At 33.1% G+C, this 14,710-nt stretch overlaps 1 protein-coding gene across 1 annotated transcript in view; it reads right to left on the minus strand.

Annotated features, from left to right (window-relative positions):
* Sox102F overlaps positions 1–14,710 on the minus strand; it is a 234,207-nt gene that overhangs the window by 149,107 nt on the left and 70,390 nt on the right. The window lies entirely within an intron of this gene.

Here is a 14,710-nt window from a genome sequence, read left to right on the forward strand (position 1 = left end):
TTTTAATTAATTCTAAAATATTTTTTTTTGTAAAATCATTTATAGTAGATTAATTATCATTATGATATTTTGTAGTATTATTGTCATATACAGAAGAAATTTGTATATTTTGATGTCTAAATTAAAGTCATGTCGAACGAGAATTTTACTCGACCCGGATATTTTCAAGCGATTTTCCATGAAATTATTGTTCCAACATGGAACAAAACATGGATCAATGAACGTCGTGTTTTGTACGTCATTTGCAGCTCGCACTGGCTTAATTTATGTCATTCGGTGTAACATTTCATTTAAATCCTCAATAATCCAAAAATACAAGAATAAAACGTCAAAAAACGCAAAATTAAGATGCCGCATCGCGTGTTATGTAAACACAAATGTTCCGGTGACAAAATTATATTATTTACGATGCATCATAAGTAGAGATGGGCTTACACCAGGCGAAAACCTTTACGTCCAGGCATAAACCCAAATATAAGATCGATGGACGTTTAAGTCTGACTCACAGACGGGCGTAAACCCATCTTTGAATCATAACATGGAGAATTTGTTTATAATATTGTCACGTTTCTGGAATTGTGAATTGTAAAAAAAATATATTAATCGACGGGGGAAGCACAACAATCGTATATATACTCATAAAACGTGTCAGCGTTGGAATAATTGGGGCAGAAAATTATTATATTATTATAAATAGTTTAGAGGCTGGGTATAATTTTATTTGTGTCGTATGGGAGCAGCCCGTGCTCGTAACTAAATAATAATAATAATAATAAATTCTTTATTTACTAAAGGATTTGTACAACAATTTTAACTGATACAATAGTGTTTCCTTGTTATAAGTAGATAGTACAAATTACTTTATAAACCCTGAATTCCAAACTAGGCAAGCCTGTATTTTGGAATCCAGTGTTCGACCGTATATAATTGAGGAACATCCTATATAAAGAGTAAATAGAGTGCTTAGGCTAAAAGGATTAACAATGAGCTAGAAAAAGAAATATGTACGTGTGTATTTAAAAGTGAGATTGAAAGTGTGGTAAACAAAGTGTGTTTGTGTAGTGTGGTCAAGTAGTGTTGGTATTTTAGTCATTATTAGGTAGCAAATTTTCTGTGTCATCATAGTCAAGTTGTAACAACCAATTGGTAATTATTCTTTTTATCTCATATTTATTTAGTTTATATATATTTAAAGTGCTGTTAACTGTGTTGTAAATAATCGAGCTGGAGACATGATACTGTCGAGATGCGAAGGTGGTTCTGTGACCAGGTATTGGACATATTCTAAGAGTTCTCCTTCTAAAGGGGTCTGGTAGTGGTACTTTAGGGTGTTTACGAAGGACAGTTCTGAGCAAATAGAGCTGCCTCACAGTAAGAGCAGAAGCAAGAGTATAAAGTTCCTTGGTAGGAAACCGGATGGGCTTGGAATAAATTACTTTAAGGACAGCCCTCTGTGCTCTTTCTACCTTAATGAAATGTGTTTTAGCAGCACATCCCCAAGCTGACACACAATAGTTTAATACTGACAGACAGAGCGCAGAGTAAACTAGTTTTAAGGTTTCTGGATCGGCTGACTGTCTAAGGGTCTTAAATATGTGAATAAGACGCCTGACTCTAGTAGTAAGTGCGTCAATATGATAGTGCCAGTTAAGGTTACAATCGATATAAACTCCAAGATATTTAGTAGAAGGTACTTGTGAAACAGGAAGACAGTTGCATGTATCATCCTGACTGCAGTTTGAGTGGAAGTATATCTTAAAATTTGGAGGAGGTTGTGTATTGTTTCGAATTGAGAATGGAATGAGATATGTTTTGGAGAGGTTTAGGGTTAAAAGATTTTGTGACAGCCAGCTATTAATAATCGACAGGTTGTATTCTGCTGTGAATTTGATGTCGGGCCAATCTGAACCGTGGATTACTAAGGCAGTGTCATCCGCGTATGTAAAAATTTTACAATTTGGCAAGGCAATATTGCACAGTTGGTTGATGTAGACGAGGAATAGTGTAGGTCCGATAATTGAACCCTGCGGGACGCCATATTCGATGGGTTCTTCTTCGCTGAAATGTCCGCCGATTGTGACGCTCTGACGGCGATTGGCAAGGTAGTCACGAAAGATGTCAAACGTATACTTCTGTAACTCATAATTCTGACCAACTCGACCGACGTCACTTGATACTTTTGAGTTAAATTATTTATTTAATGACTGCTATTTTTACTTTATAATATGATATATTGTCAATGATATGACTTTGTATATAGTTACTATTAGACGATTCGTTTCTCAGTGTTTGAAATTTTCTTTTTCGAGAATTTACTACCGTTTAAAAAATCTTCACATTTTTTTTGGAAATAAAAAGTTAGTACCCAATATGAAACTTTTATTATCTGAATTATTGTCCTACTATGCATTTAGTTTATTACAATATTTAATGACTTCTCATTTGCATGGACCGCTCTTGCTAATGAGAAATCGGCTAATCACATTTGAATCGGTGGGGAATAATTTTTAGTGTCATACATTCCCGCATAGAAATAAACCGGTCACCGTTTATATTACAGACATTACATTGTTTTAGAATAATCTTATCAAACGAACATTTTATATGCTTACGAAAATAATTTCAAATAGAGGTCTTAATAACCATCGACAGGTAAATTTAATTTTACGAGCTAACTGTAAATTTGAAACAATAAATTCAACATTTTATTGTCCACGGGAGATAACAAAATGTGTATCAACGTATAAGACTTTTACAGGTCGTTTGTTATACCACTCGTAGCTAGCATATGGATACGTTAACATAACTATTTTACTTCAGATTCTCTTATTTTTTAAATCCCACTAACACTATATATATTGTGCGGTTGATTTAAATTTTTGCATCTAAATCGTTCATTAGACTTCATAGTGATATATTATGTCTATTAGAAAAGTATAGGAAAACTTTGACACTGTTTAATCAGTTAATTCCAATCCGATTTTTATTATTTAAAACTTATGATATGTATTTTTTCTTTCAGTTCTTATCATAAAAACAATAGATGTATATATTTAATTGATTTTTTTGTAAAACATGACCTAGATTCAAGTATCCATGACAGTTTGTCGAACTACAAATAGACAAAGATTTTATTGTACTTGATAATAAAATAATTCATACAAATAAAAAGCTTGTTTATTCCTCAGCTTCCAAAACTACACGACAGTGTGCTATAATTTTATAGTTTTATTGGCATTTCTTCGGTGAAAAATATCATGAAAAGGCGGACTTATGTTACGATTTATTGCGCATTTTATATTTCATATCCGCTGAAAAGTAGCTTCAATTTTTCGTCATTAGCAATACTTTTTTCTTTTATCTTTCGTCGTCAAGTGCGAGTCGCTCCTAATCGTACATGTGTTAATTTTGAAATGGAAAGTTGTAAATTGTCAAATTCTTTTTAAAAAGCTAGACGTCTCTATTGGATTCTGACTGGACTTTGAAGTTTTAGTATGGCCGATAAAATAAATCTGAATAGATTTAATTTTTAGATTTTAATAAGAATTTCAAATTTTTAATAGGCAGTATGATTTTATACTGTACTTATCAATGACAAGAATTCCTTTTTTTTATTTTCAATCCAATAAAGTAACATCCACTTAGGTCAGATCCATAAATTTAAGGGAAGGAACGCCCTTTGAAAAAAGGGAGTGTTCTGAGAATGGCAAACCATAAGTCGACTAAAGAACTATAACTGAATATTATAATATTCTCATTAACACAGAGAAAAAGCATGATTAGTATTTTTGTAAATCCCTTTATAATAGGTACCCATGTAAGGGATCGCAAAAACTAAGTAAAAAAATATCAAAACCACCCATCATCTATTTGGACTACATATAAATGCCTTAACCTTTATTATTGTAGCCCTCTGAACTCATAACCAAGTACATCACTTGCGCAAGTTAGATTGGACGGTGCAATAGAACCAGGAGATTAAGGTTAGTTCACATGTGGCGAGTTGTGTCGAAGTCGAATAGACGTGATAAAGAGTAAAGTTATCAAGTAGTTTCATCATATCAGCCATAAGAAGTCCACTACTTGGCAAACGTAGGCCTCTAAAAGTCTTTAAATTGTCAAATTTATTGCAGGGATCGATATTTGCCTAATGAATATGTCTTTGAAAAATTTGTTAATGCATTACTTTCCTGATTTTATGTACTTAATTTAATTTTGTGTATATGTTTACAATTTAAACAAATTTATGTTTTATTCTTTTTAATTTTTGAAATATATATTGTTACTCAGAAATGGAACATTAATCGTCTACTCAACTCGTGGACTCTATCAATGTAAACCCTGTTAGTACTGGCTGCGACAAAACTAATTTGCGGGGAAATTGTATTGGCTTCATTTGTTCGTAAACCTTTATGATTTCGTACTTGTTATTACTTTCTTATTATGATCATAACTTCTTCTTCATCTAATGTTAAATAAATCCTCATCTTGTCAGTGTTATTATAATTTATCTATAATAATAGATATGTTCGAGATTCACAGTTACGTTGTTAGAACAGAAAATATATTTTCACTCCACTTAAACGAATTAAAGAATGAATCGCAAAGTATAATATTATATGGAGACAGTTAAATATTTTTATTAAGGATTTTTATGTATATACCTACTTGTTAGTTTAGTGATGTGGCGTGTGGTTCCGTCCTAGAATAAGACTACTTCCTATCCGTAAGACTCCTTCCTATCCGTGAATATTGTAGGAGGAAACTTGAGATACGTAGCTTTGACAGCTGATAGGCAACAATAATATTCCCAAAAAGGGTTAAATATCAGGTAGGCTGGTAGTAAAATCACAGTTGAATGTTCAAAACTGTTTCCCGGCTTTGCGCCCTCATAACACCGAATATCACCGGGGTAACGTTAGGCACTGAATAAAATTAAATAAATTAAATTGAAAGCAATAATAAGTTTCCCATAAAGCATATCAATCACGCCGTATTTTAAGAAGTAAAGATTCTTCACTCCTGAATAATAAAAAAAAACTTCAAAGAAAAACTGTTAATGAATTTAAAGTATTCAAAACAACGCGATTTCTGAACATTCATCGTCTACCCCAAGTGGGAATTCACCCTTTGAAAATAACAAAAATAGACTTCATAAAATTCAAATTAGCGTCAACCCTAATCTTTGGACGCCGTTTAAATTTATAAATAAGTATGTACAAAAAAATCCCCAACAATTAACAAATTGATGGCAGTTTGGGGTTAATTTTAACCGTTTCTTCTTTACCGTCACCTAAGGATGTTTTTTTTTAAATTTACTGCAGTAACCTGAAACGTTTTCTGAAACAATAAATAGTGTGTGACAATTAAACGTGTCTCATTATTTAAGAGAGTTTTTACACTAGTGAAATTGAAGTATTTCTGAAAAAATACCTAAATAATATAGACCATTTTATTTGAAAGAGATTTGGCTAATTTTATATTCAGTAATAGCCATTTGGGATAAAATATTTTGTGTATTGTAAAATACGTCATCAATAACCATCAACAGGCATTTAAACGTCCCCATTGCTGGGGCACTGGCCTTTCCTAAGGATGGATAAGGAGTTAGGGCCATGACCCACCACGCGGGCCCATTGCGGATTGGCGGGTTTTAACGACTGCAACCGGAACCGACGGCTTAACGTGCCTTCCGAAGCACGGAGGAGCTCAAGTTAATTTTGGTCACCCATCCGATGACCGACCACTGTGAGTGTCTTTCGTAACTGCCACTATCACAACCCGAGTGCGCTAACCACTACGCTATTGAACTCCTAAAAATATGTAGACATACTTATCTTGTTTCTTTTTGCTAAAACAGTTTTTAATTATAAGAGTAGTGTTTAGTCCGATTACATACTTATAATTTACTATAAATATGTGGACAACACTCAACGGCCTACACGTTGATTGTTGTCCATTTATTTTAATTATATTCCTTCAAAATGAAAGATTGCTTAGAACATTTTTTTCCTTGTTAAAGAGAGTAAATAAACCTGGGTAGGTAAGTGTGAAATCTCCTTAAATCCGTTACTGGAAACTTTTTACAATCACAACATCTGTTTGTTATTCCATCTATTTCGGTACATCCGAGTGTTTTACCCGTCCCTGTCATTGTGCCTCAATTAAGAAGTCGCATTTCTTTTTTAATGGTGCCATGGAGCCACGAAGCCATGATGCACGTGTGGTACCAAAGAATTTGTGAAGTTTGGTAACCAGATAAGTAATTAGTTTTTATTTGTTAATATATTTTCGAGTATGGTAATTACTCTGTCAACCAGTGTGCAAGTTCCCTCACGATGTTTTCCTTCACCGGAAGCAATTCATGGTCTATGAAAGTCAGATTGATATACAAACTTAAGTGGTACGAGTATGATTCGAACCTGGGACCTTTCGATCACAGGCGGACGGTCTTAACACGACGCACGACTATTAGGGTTGATTTTTTGTTACGCATATTTCTGTAAAGATTCCCGCACTTCGAGGCGTCACAGCCATAAAAGTAACCGAAAACACATTCAAAAGTGAAAGAAAGATACTGACAAGTCCTGTTTCACCAGCTCCATATTTTCATAACTGCTTGTTGTTATAAATATTTCAATAGTATGAAAGCGTATGTTTATTTTAATGTTGTTTTTTACTATAATTATCATGCTAATTGAGTTATTTATTAAGATATCTGAGTTGTAGCTAAAAATAACTGGTAATTTTAATAACTATATATCTACGACATTGTCTACTACTATCATATCAAACTTCAGAAATTCGATGCAAATTTGCCGATATTTTCTCCACATAGGACCCAAGCAGGGTAACGATGTGTTGTTTGCTGTACATTAACTAAAACTGCCGCAAATATAAAGATGCGGTACTTTTTCATACCCATTTCTGATTGAATTCCATTATACTAACTTTTCCATAATACTTATGCTTATTATTAATAAATAACCTATGAAAAAAATTACCTATGAGTTGCTTTCATCTTTACCCGCGTAAATTTCATTCTTCTTCTCTTAGTGCTTTTTTTTTCAAATCCCAAGAAGAAAAAAATACTGTCGTTTGTTCAGAAGTTAGGAGGTTAGTAGTTAACCCTTAAGTATAAAGTATACAACAATTCTTGTTTTTAATTTCAATGAAAAATTAGTATTACTATCGAAACTAGCGATCGAACTGAATCACAATTTTGTATGTAAATACTGCATAGCCTTTGAAAATAACTCATAATATCCATCTTAAAGTTTAATATCAGTCGGTGACCCACTTCTTAAGACGTGGATTTAACATCGTGGTGCTTACAAAGATATTTGCACAAACGCTAGGGAAGTGATATTTTTGATGTGCCACATCTTTCCTTTCGCTTTTATGCAATCTGTAGGAGTTATTCCGTGGCGGGACGGAACAGCGTAACAGGGAACCGCGTGCTGTGACAAGTATGCACTCTTTTTCATCTCCTTTTGTTTTTGGCCCGGGGCCAGCGTAAAACCCATGTGATGTTTTGTGCTAAGTGTGGGCCGTTGAGTGTATTCCGTGGCGGGACGGAACAGCGTAACAGGAAGCCGAGGGAACCGCGTGCTGTGACAAGGATGCACTTTTTTCATCTCCTTTTGTTTTTGGCCCGGGGCCAGCGTAAAACCCATGTGATGTTTTGTGCTAAGTGTGGGCCGTTGAGTGTTGCCGTTCAATAATAAATTCAGTTCGTTTGGAAATAATCATAACATGATTACTGGCCATTAAAATATAGTAAAAACAATTAAAGGCATCATGGGTGGATGGGAATGTGAGGAGGACCCCCTGTGCGCCCGCGCAGCCATCTTGATGTCGCTAACGAGGACCCGAACAATGTCTCTATTAGCTTGTTCTGGAGTTTTAGATTGGAACAGCGAAATATGTGGAGACTTAACCTAATTACATAATTATAATTATTTAGTTCGTAAACAACATTGTTACATCAAATTGAAGAGCATGAGTGTTGCAAAGAAACGGTTAGTTTCGTTATATTTGTTTTTAATTTTGATGATGGTACTTATTGAGTCATGAGACAACTTGAAGCTTCTTATACAGTGTTACCTACACTCACCACGGAAAATATGAATGAAAGAAGGAAAGGTACAATGGTAGATATATCGTAGGTCAAAATAGTCCTTAACATTATATTTCTTCCTCATTTTAGAGAGTTTCTGGTTACATTATTTTAACTTTATTTGGTTACTTTAAAGCACAGGTTTTATTTGAAAAGGAAATCTTAAGTTATTTAAGTCTGAGCCATGAAGTCCACCTATTGTTATTACCTTTTCCAATTATGAAATAAAGTTCAAATAAATAAAACTTCCACCTGTCTGACAGCCACCCTTTTTGGAAATGCTAATTTTGTCATTCAGCTGCTAAATCTTTTTGTCCCTTAAACACCTTGTAATATGTAGTAGCACTATTAAAGGGCTGTAACCACACACCGCAGTTTAATAATAGTAGGTCTATTATTACCACTATTTATTATTCATCTGAGGTAATTATAATACCAACTACCACTCCGTACATTCGTTAGTCTCGCGAGGCAAGATACACTCTGTACTGCGCTATGCAAATAAAGTTAGTTGCAAAAACAAAGCGAAACGCGGTAATTACACTTGGGGGAAAATTAACTGACATCGATACGGCGAACACGCTCCCGTTCAAGTCGTAATGAGGCTAGATATGCGAGGGTTTTCAAACGAAATTAACTAACTTGAATGTTAACTCACCCAAGGATGTTAACCTTCACTTTTGTTGAAATTTGATGGTTTAATATTAGTGTTGTGGTTGTGAGCTGTCAGGCTCTCAGTAATCAAATGACAGCCGAATCTATTTAAAGATTATTTTATTACGGCGTCACAGCCGCGAATGAAACTTGAACATGCAAGGATGAGAAATGGCTATCGCTTTAACTTGGGTTACGAAATTCAAGGCGTTTTCTTACAATATGCTCGCGCAGTACAGTAGACCACATTGTCAAATTACCCTTAATAATTATTTTGCCCCGATAATAGGGCGTAGTCCACAATGAATTTGTGTAGTATGATGGGCTATCGACTGTACATTAAATACAATTAAAGACATATTATGTTTCAATTTGTGAAATTAGAACATTAATTTCGATCGGTAAATCAGTTGTAGAGCAAGAATTTTTTCACCTCTATTACCGCGGCATAGAGGCCCATATCGTGTAACTTAACTGTTATACATTTAGCTAATGATTATACCATCCCATGAGACCATGAAATCAATAAGCATTATTTTCAAATAACTCGCAGTAGAAAGTTATTCAGAACACGAAAATAGCCCAACTATTTTCGTAAGTCATTTAAAAAAATAAAAAAACATGATCTTTGCATGTGAAGGTTGCAAGAACGTTCAATAAATCTGCAGCTAAAGGGTTGTAAATTCCAACCCCTTCGAACTAGTGATATATTGTACCCATTTTACCCTGATCTGCCTACCTCCTTCGACTCGCAACAAGAATATAGAGCGAAAGAGGCCGCTGATACATAGAAAGAGATCACAGATAAAGTGGTCAATATTGTACAAATGTGAATAAAAATTTCAAGAAGCTCTTAGAATGTTCCATTTCACCCTTCCTACTGTATTTCGTGAATTTATGTTGGGTTTTGATAACGTCTATCTTTATGTGAAATGGAGAAGGCAATGGCAAACCACTTCATTATTATTGCACAGGAAACCGTTGGGTGTGTTACATTCCACATGAAGGCGACGAACATCAGCCATTATGATTTCGACTATAAAAAGAATATACATATTTTTGTGTAGTACGAGACGACTAAGGGCATTTGAACATGCTAACAGTATCGTACGAGGCGACTTAACATTACATATAAATAAATAAATGACAAGGCAATAGTAGCATTCCTAAGGAGATTTGACTTCAGGCAGGGTTATAAAATCAAAGCCTATGCAATTAAGAACATGTAACAATGAAAAGATGAGAGAAATGATATTTTGGTGTGACATATTATATTTTACTAATAATGTCTCAAGACAGTAGATAAAAAAACCGATGACACATGTTGTGTCTTGTTTAAGCAATATTTATCATATTACATTAATGATATCAAAACAGTTTTGTTATGTATACCTACTTAAATAATTACAAAAAATCATTAGAGATCTAAAATTCTTAATTTCTGCATTCTCACTAACCAAAAAGTAGGAAAAATTAACTAAAATTAAGTATAAATAACAACTAAGAAAATTTGTTTTATTTTACTAACACGTATACGTAACATCGACACTACGCTATACTATGTACGTACGTACCTACGTATAGATTCCACAATTACTTAGACTAGAAAAACGTTTCCTATTCCCAAGCCGCGAATCCCTATTTTTTTCTTTTTAGAGATCCGTAGCTGAATATACGGCGCACCATTAAGGTATTGACGCCAGCTGACCCTATGCGGAACCGCAATAATTCACAAAGAAGCCTTCCAATACGGAGTAGTGTTTGTCCAAAGATTAAAACAAGAAATAGTTCAACGGTTTGATACCTACTGATTAAATGTCTCGTAGAAGCTGCTTATAATTTTATTCCATTTTTAAATGAAATATTTATTTTTCATTTCGCTACAAAGGACCGGGCCACAGCCCGTGAATTACTCACAGAGACAACATTTTAATACAGTTATTTTCTTTGATCATATATATAATTTGGTAGAACTTCAAGACAAGAAACAATTTTATGTAGGTTCATGGCTGTGCAATCCGTGTGAAGTATATTAAGAAACTGTACATGAATAGATCGGATATTGTGGATCCGTTAGTGTTTTATTAAAAATTGTTTATATTATTTGGTAGGGGCAGAATAACTCATGTCGTCAAGAATGATATGCGTGACTATTGGAGTCTCAATTCTAGGGATCCGACCGTACGAAGTGGAGATGAAAATGTATGAAAGCGGACCCTGGGCTCCGACGCTCGACGACTGAGGGTGAATCCGGGACAACGCTCATATGTGAGTGTGTGTAAAATACGAAGATAAAAACAATTTTATTATGTCATCATAATCTGTCATACTTTATCCCGTTATCTGTGGTCGGCGCAACATGTCTGTTCGTTCCACAATTCCCTACTTCTATAGTTATACTCACATTCACCCCAACATCCTCACATCTTCTCTGATATAATCCATCTATCTCTTTTTAGTCCTTCCTCTTCTACACCAATACAACCATCCCCTTTCATAGTTAATGTCTATTTCAGTGAATGTTTCTCTTCTCTCCACAAGAAACTTTTTTAGTGTTATACGAAAATACTTGATTTTAAAGGATTTGTAAAATTTATCATCTATTCGTTAATTTATCTATAGTTTTCCTGCGATAGAATATATTTATTTGTCTACCTGTTCCGTTAGTATTTGATATGTTAAGTAGTCGATATGCTAATATTTACGTTTTTGCAATAATATGATTTTTATTCAAATTATGTGACAATTTAAAACAAATGTTTAGCCTTTCAAGGATGTAGTCTCAAGGACGCATTTTTTAATTTTACAATTATAGACCGAGATTTATGGTTTGGTTTTATATACAATAAAAAATAATGTGATATAGTAGGTATGTTGATGTTTTTTGTTTTTATATATTATGCACTGACATTTTTTTTTATTTCTAGAACTAAAATAAATATTAATTATAGTAACGGGGTAAATATACTGAGGCTGAATTTTCACAAGGCAATAAAATAGTAACTAATTTTGTTGCCTTGTGAAAATTACTATAAATTAATTAAACAAATCTCTGACGGTTTGTCGAAACTATTTGTTAAATGACAACACATACATTACCGAAATATATTACGTGACGCAGAACTTATAATTGTGGGAACTGCGAAACCCAGGTTAGGTTTAAAATACCGTTATAATTGTCGAAACCTCAATTAACATACACATTGATGCATTAACATAACTATATTCAAAAATATGTCATTTACATATTTATAGAATTAGTATTATAAGCTGATCTCAGAGAAAAGAACGCAATATTTTCACATATCAGTCTGTCAACTTACAATTATCATCAAATGATTAAAATCGGTATATAAATTCTAGATTATTTTGTTGATAGTTGTCCTCAATCCAACCATTTTGTTTTTTTTTTGAGTATTTATGGATTTAAGGAACTATTTTTAAAGTAAAATTTTTAAACTGATTTTCTTGCTAGTGACGCCAATCTAAATTGCATATTATAGAAAGGTATGTATTTATGCTTGATTAATGTAATTATATTTACCTAACCTAAAATATTTTTTTTAACTAATTCAATTGCATCAAAAAACTATTTTGTTTTACTCTTAATATACATGACAAACAAATATATTATTTTATTTAATGTTTTTTAAATAATCACTATAAGCAATCAGAAAATTAAGAAAAATAATTCAACACCATTTTAACAACTTATCATTTAACTTTATAATATACGACAGAAATAGGAATGGAAACAGGAGACAAAGTGAAAACTAAACGGCTTGACTTTTTATAGACTGACCAACACCCTTAGAATAAAGGCCATATACACACGCACTATAAATTTATCGACTTAGAACACGATTATGCTAATAAAACTAGTTTAAATCTAATATATTTTTTGGATTCACACGAAGGTCGAACGGCGACATTTGGTCTGGCCGAAGAGTCGATGACCTCAATAGAAAAAAAACGTTAGGTGTATAGGTTGTCTATAGTTCTATAGTTTATTTAGCGTCTAGTCTATGTTATTTTATTGTGTTACTAAGTCAATTTTAATATTTGAGGACAGACTGTTCAGAATTTGAATAAATAGATACTTGTTCGATTAAAAAAACAAGTCAGTACAACAATTTTTTAATTTTTTTTCTATATGCTAGTTTTGTTGGAGGTAGTCTTATTTTTTTTTGTTCAGGAAATTGGGAATAAACTACAAAATAAAAATAAAAACTTGTAAATGTAAGCTATCTTCAATAGTTTAATGGGAAAAAGGAATAAAAGTCTATCACTTTTCGGATTAAACCGCGAATCTGTGGTATATCTGGTCTCAATAGAAATGAGTGTTACCGAAACCAAAAGTCTGCATTCGTAAAAGAACACCTTCATTAGCAAATAGCCAAAGATACCAATACTGATACATTTTTTTGTTGGAACTGGCTTTTTAGAGATCTCCTTTTTCGAATTGGGAACATTCGAATTATTTTGACGACCTCCGTGGCCTGACGGGTGAACATCACAAGCGTTTTGAACTCCGCCGCGGGATGTCATTAGTGTTTATTATATTGTACCATACACAGTAATCAATTGAATTATCCTATTTTATAAATAAGTGAAACACTGGTACAATGTAAATTTTATAAATGTTTAATGTTAAAAAAATATTCTTTATTTAAAAAAAAAATCTGACACTAATGAAACACTACACACACGCCGCCGCGTTCAAACGCTTGTGAAATTCACACTGTGTTCGATCTCCGGTCAGGTCAACATGGAAAATTAACTTTTTCTGTTTTACCTGGGTCTTGGATGTTTATGTATATGTAGTTATATGTTATAAAATATAGAGTCACAGTCATCACATAGAGTCACAGAGTCAGTCATACAAGTCTCGAACTTACTTTGGGGCCAACTCAATCTGTGTTATTTATCTGTATGATTTCATACAGATAAATAACACAGTCCATACATAATTAATTTATATTTTTTTAAGCTTCATTTTTCTTCATCTTTTTGATGTTCCGAATGACAAAAAATATCTTTCAGTTTCATATTAGTTTTATTTGTAGAACTATTTAGTGGACAAAGAGGTGAAATTGAAAATATCCACTTTCATTCATCTGTATTTAGTCTCAAAATAGTTTTTATTGCGTTGTTTTCTAGTTGTTTAAGCTCATTAGACATTTACAAAATTGTTGATATAAACAGTAATATTTTGCGTGTTTACTCCATTTTTATTTCTTAGTTTCTTTCCTTCATCAGAAGGACCTGAAGGACCGTGCATATGATTAAATATTGTACTTAATATTTTTTTCGCTCACTATGAGACCATACCATTATTATTACAGTTTCGTAAAGGTTATATTATTGTGCGATTTTCCCATGGGAAAAAGTATTTTCGGGACAAAGGGTACCTAACATACCTACCCTATGTCCTTCTCCGTACCTACTTCAAACATTGGAGTAAAATTTCAAGAAGATAGATTAAGCAGGTAAAGCGTGACGAGGTAACAAACATGCTTACTTTACTTTTATAATATTAGTTAGAATTAGAATTACTTTCAAAATAACCGACTCCTGCTAACGGTAAACATTGAGATTGTCTAAGCATAAAATTTATGGCATATTAGGAAACAATCATTAAGTCCTGACATGGATCAGCCACAATCATAAATATCTTATTAAGACATAAAGAAAACTACGTTATAACCCCATTCATATTACGACCATATTACATAGACCCCAGTGTTGTTCGATAACAGTACATCGATTGGGATCTACACAGTTGGTCGTAATACAGCTATGTGGAAAATAAAATGATACCATAATAAACTTTAACAAACTAACAGGCAATCAGAATAATATACATTGTTGTCTTTGATATGATGTTCTTAAAAGAAAAAACTTAACGGTGTACGTTCCGATATTTGTAGAATAAAT

This window comes from Plodia interpunctella, chromosome 20, assembly GCF_027563975.2.
Source record: "Plodia interpunctella isolate USDA-ARS_2022_Savannah chromosome 20, ilPloInte3.2, whole genome shotgun sequence".
Classification (NCBI taxonomy): Eukaryota; Metazoa; Arthropoda; class Insecta; order Lepidoptera; family Pyralidae; genus Plodia; species Plodia interpunctella.